Below are 8316 nucleotides of genomic sequence, written 5' to 3'. Positions count from 1 at the left end.
ATAAGGGGAGAGAGGAATGGACATGGAAGGGAGGGAGGAATAGATGTGGAAAGAGAAAGGGATGGAAAGGTAGGGAGGAAGAAGCATGGAAAAGGGAAAGAAAGAGAGACAGGAGTGGAAAGGCGGAGAGTGTGAGTGTGCATATTAATCCATGAGCGAATCTGAGTGTACGTGTGTATCTGTGAGTGTGTGAATCTGAATGTGTGAATCTATGAGTGTATATACTTAAATGTGTGAATCTGTGTGTGTATCTGTCCAAACACTGCCCATTTATACACATACCAAAACTTTAACACATACTGATATTACACGCACAGAAATATTGACAAAACACATGCTGACATTGAACACACAGAAACCATCACAAACATATTTTGGTTTTCTCACTGTCTCTGTGTGTCTTTATCCGTGTCTCGCTTTCCTTATCTGTCTTTGTCTATATGCCTTTCTCTGTCTCTCTCTACTCTGTCTTTTACATCACCTATCTTGCCACACACCCTTGTGAGGGGTGTGGCCAGGGAGGGGCGTTGTGAAGATTTTTCACACAGGGCGCCTAAAGGCCTAAGGCCGGCCCTGATTTTAGAGATACCGTAGGAATAAAAGCAAATCTGTGAATCTTTCAGACAGTATCAGCTTCATTCTGAGGGACCCATTAAGAGGCTACAATTTATTAATATCCTTACTTTAAAGGTTGTCCTGCACTAAAAAAACAATTGATTATATACTTCTGGGTAATGTCATTGCTCACTAATAGTACTGTGAAGTTGTCCTTATTTAAATTTAGAATAGAAGAGAGGACAAAGCGCTATTGAGGTCACCTATAGCTCTCTACAGTAGGTCTCCTAGTGGGCCTAAAGGTAGAAAATGTGAAAAAGGGAAGTAGAGAGCGCCTAAATGAAAGGCTAGGTGGCGAGAGAAAAGTGACAGGTTCTATTGGGATAATGCTATATCCAACAAACACATGAAAAACACATATATAAAATCATATAGCTATAAACATATGATAAAATCATGGATCCATGAGGTAAGCATAAAATGTGCTTAATAAAATACACACTATTGAAAAGCAATATAGGGAAGATATCTTATAGAAATACAAGGTAAGATACCCTATTAGAGTACAAGGTGAAAGTGTCCCAATAAGTGTTATAACACAATGTCCAAATAAGTAAATAAATTAATTAAATATCCAAGTAGATGCAAAACCAAAGAAGTGAAAAAAGGGCCCTGGGGCACTAGAACACATGTAAAAAAATGTGGAAAAAAATAAAGGAAAAAAATGACAAAAAGATAGACCAAAATAGTGGAATCTGCAAAAATGTATACAAAAATGCAAAGTGAAAAAATGCAAAATGAAAAAAATATGTATGAAATAGAATAAAATCAAAATACACTTGCTGTAACACCTGAGTAGGGTATTAGAATAGGCTTACCAGTTATATGTCAATGCATTTCGGCCTATAGTAATAGGCCTTTATCAAGACTCATTAGGATTTTTTATTTTAATTGTAATGTAGTATTTTATGTAATTAAGGGGTTCATTTAGAGGGTGTTAGGTTAGGGGGCTTAGTCATTAAATTAGTTGTTTGCATTGTGGGGGTTGGTGGTTTAGGAGTTAATAGGTAAATTAGGTTTAATGCATTGGGGGTTGGCAGATTAGGGGTTAATATGTTAATTAAGTTAATTGCATTGGTGGTGGATGAGGGTTTAGGGGTTAATAAATTATTTAATTTGCGATGTGGGGGAATGGCGGATTAGGGGTTAATAGATGTATTAGGTAGTTTGCGATGTTGGGTTTGGCGGATTTAGGGATTAATAATTTTATTAGGTATTTTTTTTTTTTTTAATACTTATTGCGTGAGGTTAGGTTTTTATTTTGTTAATACTTATTGCGCGCGGTTAGTTTTCTTTTTAACACTTATTGCTGGCGCTTAGGTTTTTTTTAACAATTATTGCAGGCGGTTAGGTTATTTTTTTTGTAATGCTCCGTTTGCCTTCGCTGCATCCATTTTTATAATCCACCGAGATGCAGCTTCGGTGGATTCTTTCACCACCCTGCCATTTTCGAAAAACATCCAGGTGAATTATTTTGGCTGCGCGCAGCCAATATTCTTTTGGCTGCCTCGCGCAGCCAACATTCCTTTGAGGATGCGTACGCAACTGGCGACACTGGCGGACGCATTACAAACGCAATTATAGTAAAGATTGTGTATTTTATTAAGCACATTTTATGTTTACCTCATGGATCCATGATTTTATCATATGTTTCTAGCTATATGTTTTATATATGTGTTTTTCATGTGTTTGTTGGATATAGAATTATCCCAATAGAACCTGTCACTTTTCTCTCACCACCTAGCATTTCATTTAGACAGTGATTAAACTTAAAGGGACACTGAACCCAAATTTTTTCTTTTGTAATTCAGAAAGAGCATGCAATTTTAAGCAACTTTCTAATTTACTCCTATTATCAATGTTTCTTCGTTCTCTTGCTATCATTATTTGAAAAAGAAGGCATCTAAGCTTTTTTTGGTTTCAGTACTCTGGACAGCACCTTTTTATTGTTGGATTTATCCACCAATCAGCAAGGACAACCCAGGTTGCTCACCAAAAATGGGCCGGCATCTAAACTTACATTCTTGCATTTCAAATAGAGATACCAAGAGAATGAAGAAAATTTGATAATAGGAGTAAATAAGAAATTTGCTTAAAATTTCATGCTCAATCTGAATCACGAAATAAAATTTTTGGGTACAGTCTCTCTTTAAGTAAACTGAACTAAGGACATTCTAAAGCTGCCTTTATGAGACCTGGAAGTGACCTTTACCATGTTAATCATGTTTATAATATTATTACCTGTCTAGTAACAATGAAGCTATACTGAGCATAGTAAACCAACTTTGTAAAGAATTTTACAGTAAAAGCCTTACTAGATAAATGCCTTCCACATAAAAGTGAATTAAAGTGATTGTAAAGTTTAATCAATTAAAGCCCAGTATCTAAAAATACTCTTAAAAACAGGAGCACTTTAATTCTTTAAACTTTACAAACACACTATTATAATAAATAGGTAAACAGACTTTTGTTTGTTAAACAGCTTCTGAATGAGTAACTATAAATCATGCAAGACATTGACTTTCAATCCCAAATTGGTCTATACATAGTACTGTATATATACAGTATATATATCACACATAGCCATACTAGGAGATATTTATGCAATGAGAATCCCAGTGACCAATGTGCGTGACAGGTGTTTATTGCTAAGGGTAAAGCTATGTAGCAGACGGTAGGATTTCACACTATTAGGAGGTCCTGAGAACACTTTCTCACATCTGACAAAACCTGTTTTTTTTTTACAATCCTTTAGAGGGCTTTAGCACTTTTGTGAACCACAATGGCACTTCATGCTAAAGATTTAGGTAAATTCTAATGAGTTCCTGTCATTTGTGCCATTTCTTTAAAAAAAAAAAAAATTTGCTTTTTTAAAAAAAATAATAATAATCTTAAAGGGATAGTCTACTACATTAGACCATTTTATAGTGAATAAAAAAAATCATGTTTTTCTTTGTTGCCTTTAAAAGATGGTGTTTTTTTAAGAATGTATGGATGTTCCTATACTGAGATTTTTCTTTTTTTATGGTTTTGAAGCAGGTCACTGTCCACAAATGAAGTTGTGCAAGTAACGGTAGGATTTACTATTGAAACAAATAAATGGGACTTTCATTCAAGAAGTATAAGATACTTCATGTAGAAAGCTCCTTTATTTGATTCAATCAATCTCTGTGTTTACCTTGTACAGCAGCCCACGGCAAAAAAAAAATGGCTAAGAGGTGATGTTTTCACCTCTTAGCCAATAGCCGTGCAGTAAATCCGGCTTGGCGCCCATGAGAGCCGGATTTAGCGCACGACTATTGGCTAAGAGGTGAAAATGTCACCTCTTAGCCAAAAATGTTTTTTGCCGTGGGCTGCTGTACAAGGTAAACACAGCGATCTATTAAAAAAAATATAGGAGCTTTCTACATGAAGTATCTTATACTTCATGAATGAAAGTCCCTTTTTTTGTTGCACAAGTCAATCCTAGCGTTGTGTAAAACGCTAGGATTTAACTTTCACTTTAATCGCTTCAATGCACATAACAACATGATTTGCGAATCACACAATGTGCATAGGACGATCTGTGTTTGTCATGAAGAAAAATTACTGAAACATAGTTGTTTACGGAGATCCTCTGGTCTGCACCACAGGCCAGGGATTGTTGGGGCCTAGTGGGCTTGCTGGTGACGTTGCATAAACTTGTGTCGATTTCACAAAGATAAGGATAGCCGCCATGGAGCTGGATGGGGGGAGGTTATTCAAACCCCTCAATCTCAGCTCCCATAGCAGCTACAGACAACCAAGACCCATCATTTGAGAGAGAATCATGTGACTTTATTGGGGAAGAGATCTTTAGGGAAACATAATAAAAAAATATGAAATCTTTATAGACCCCCAAGAAAGTTTATTTTATAGTGGACAAGTCCATTTAAAAAAATAATATATGTACAATTTTATTTGTAAAGCTAGGTGATCACTCTGGTGACATTGATCACCTGGCCAGAAATGCACCTTTATTTCTACTGTGGTACAAAGTGGTCCTCTAGTTTCTATTACAACTCCCAACAACCTGTATGGGCCCCTCTTTCAAATTTGGATAAGCTTGATAACAATTTAGGGATGGATTACAAGTGATGCGCAAAATTATTGCGCAACCGCAAGCAAGCAAATTTGCCCCTTTGAGGCCGTGTTATAATTAAACAGCCATTACAAGTGGCTGGTTATTGCTACCGTGAGCTTGAGGTAGCAATTAGCGCTTAGAAAATTAACCAGAGATGCGATCTCTGGTTAAAGGGGCAGTAAACCTAGAAAATAATGTTATATAATTCTGCACACGCAACGCCAGTACCGCACTTTTTAAAAAGTCCTTTTATAATGGGACTTCCATAGCGCCGGTATTACGAGTTTGCCTGGGAGGCCAAAAAGTGAGCGGTACACTCTATAATCACATTCCATGGGCTCCTTGCACAGACCTGCCCATGCATCAGTGCACAGCAATGGGATACCAGTTCAGAAATTGTTATGCTGTACATTACCTGGTCTCTGGTATATAATATCTTGCGAGTCACCATGTTGTGCACTGATGCAGGGGCAGGTCTGTGCAAGGAGCCCACGGAATGTGAAGCATAGTCTTCATCTAGTGAAACAAGTAGAGTTGCTTCAGGTCCGGCTAGCGATCCACAGTAAATTTGTGTGGGCAGGCAAATAATTGAAATTGAGGAAAAACATTGCAATTGAACGCTGCTACACTGTAGGGTGTCAAGGAGCCCACGATATAGTCTTCATCTAATCTGAGTTTATGACATAGGCAGCTGCTGCGTAGAAAACACATTGCCGGTCTTCTAGCTGCTCCACACACAGTGTTCTGTCTGGCACCGAGAGACTGCAGTTTATATGGAATGGCGGATGGACTCTGGGATTACATACATATGCAGTCTTCAGCTAGTGAAACAAGTAAAGTTGCTTCAGGTCCAGCTAGCGATCCATAGTAAACTTGTAGCAGGCAAATGGTCCAAATTGAGGCAAAACACTGCAGCTGAATGCTACTAAACTGTAGCGTAGTGCCAAGGCTGTGCTCAGACAGGGAATGTAGTGCCAACTCCCTGCATACACCGGCCGGTACTAAGATTTTACAACTCTGGACAGACTGGACTGCTTTCATATTATTATTCCGTGCTTTAGATAATATAGCAATCAATGTCAATGCCAGGCATGAAGGTGCGCAGACAGAGAAGGGAGTGGGAAGTCAGGGTTGAGGATCGCGTCTCTAAGCAAGCAGCTTGGGTTGGAAGAGCAATATGAAAAACTGCATATTTATTATTAAAAAAATATATACACACAGTTCCAATAAGTTTACCAATTCACTTACATGTATAACATGATAGATTAAAAACCTTAGCACACAGAAAACTTGGGTATATAATGTCTCTTTAAGCCCTGACTTACCTTTTCTGCAATCTGTTACCCTGTACCGCACTTGAGTTCAGGAAGAGAGAAGAAATTGAAAACAGAGTAAAGTAGTAAATATTTACACCGAGATAAAATGGAACAGTGACACCTGCAGGTAAAAATTTAAAGTGCAGGCATTTTTTTTTAACTGTCACGTCCGGTCTTTCTGCAGACACACTACAGATTCTGCAATGAGATCGCACAGTGTTCTGCCTTGGGGATCTAACCCTAATCCTAACACCCCCTAACTTAAATATAATTAAAATAAATCTAAATAAACCTTACAATTCTTATCTAAATAATTCCTATTTAAAACTAATTACAAACGTACCTGTAAAAAAAAAAAAAATAAGCTAGCTACAAAATAACATAGTTATATTGTAGCTATCTTAGGTTTTATTTTTATTTCACAGGTAAGTTTTTATTTATTTTAACTAAGTAGACTAGTTAGTAAATAGTTATTAACTATTTAATAACTACCTAGCTAAAATAAATACAAAGTTACCTGTAAAATAAAACCTAACTTGCCTTACACTAAAAACTAACATTAAAATAAAATAAATTATTAAAATACAATTTTCTAAATTACAAAAAATAAACACTAAACACTAAATTACAAAAAATAAAAAACAAAATTATCAAAAATAAAAACAAATTACTCCTAATCTAATAGCCCTATCAAAATAAAAAAGCTCCCCCAAAATAAAAAAAAACCTAGCCTACACTAAACTGCCAATGGCCCTTAAAAGGGCCTTTTGTGGGGCATTGCCCCAAAGAATTCAGCTATTTTACCTGTAAAAAAAATACAAACACCCCCCCAAAAGTAAAACCCACCACCCAACCCCCCAAATAAAAACCTATCTAAATAAACCTAAGCTAACCATTAACCTGAAAAGGGCATTTGAATAGGCATTGCCCTTAAAAGGTCATTTAGCTCTTTTACATTGCCCAAACCCTAAGCTAAAAATAAAACCCACCCAAAAAACACTTAAAAAACCTAACACTAACCCCCGACAATCCACTTACAGTTATCGAAGTCCAGACATCCATCCTCATCCAGCCGGCGAAGTCATCATCCAGACGGCATCTTCTATATTCATCCATCCGGCGTGGAGCGGGTCCATCTTCAAGACATCTGGCTCAGAGCATCCTCTTCTTATGATCGTTGCTGGAAAATGAAGTTTCACTTTAAGTGACGTCATCCAAAATGGTGTCCTTTACATTCCTATTGGCTGAAAGATTTCTATCAGCCAATAGGAATTAAAGGGGAAAAAATCCTATTGGCTGTTGCAATCAGCCAATAGGATTGAGCTTTCATCCTATTGGCTGATCCAATCAGCCAATAGGATTGAGCTCTCATTCTATTGGCTGTTTCAAAAAATAGTCTACCTAGTTAAAATAAATACAAACTTACCTGTGAAATAAAAAAAAAACCTAAGATAGCGACAATGTAACAATATTGTAGCTAGCTTAGCTTTTATTTTACAGGTAAGTATGCATTTAGTTTTAAATAGGTATTATTTATTTAATAATTGTAAGGTTTATTAAGCTTTATTTTAATTATATTTAAGTTAGGGGGTGTCAGGCTTAGGGTTACGTTAGGGTTAGGGTTACGTTAGGGTTAGGTTTAGGGGTTAATATATTTATTTAGTGTTGGTGATGTTGGAGGCCAGAGGTTTAGGGGTTAATAACGTTAGTATAGTGGCAACGATATCGGGGGCGGCAGATTAGGGGTGTTTAGACGTGGTTTTTATGTTAGGCTTAAACATAACTTTTTCTTTCCCCATAGACATCAATGGGGCCTTCTCACATGCAGTGAAATATAAACATAATAATGGCATATTCTGAATCTGTTGGGCCTGCCGAAGAAAAAAAAAGTGTGTGTGTCACATTTACTAAAATATGACACGTAATAGTGTTTACATTTAAAGGGACAGTCAACACCAGAATTTGTTTTGCTTAAAAAGGAAAGATAATTCCTTTATTACCCATTCCACAGTTTTGCATAACCAACACAGTTATAGAAATACACTTTTTACCTCTGTGACTACCGTGTATCTATGCTTCTGCAAACTGCCCCCTTTTTCAGTCCTTTTGACAGACTTGCATTTTAGCCAATCAGTGCTCACTCCAGGGTAACTTCACGTGCATGAGCTCAATGTTATCTATATGAAACACATGAACTAATGCCCTCTAGTGGTCAAACTGCATTCAGATTAGAGGCAGTTTTCAAGGTCTAAGAAATTAGCATATGAACCTCCAAGGTTTAGC

This window comes from Bombina bombina, chromosome 1 (genome assembly GCF_027579735.1).
Source record: "Bombina bombina isolate aBomBom1 chromosome 1, aBomBom1.pri, whole genome shotgun sequence".
Lineage (NCBI taxonomy): Eukaryota > Metazoa > Chordata > Amphibia > Anura > Bombinatoridae > Bombina > Bombina bombina.
The sequence above is the reverse complement of the archived record's forward strand: the minus strand, read 5'-3'. Positions refer to the sequence as shown.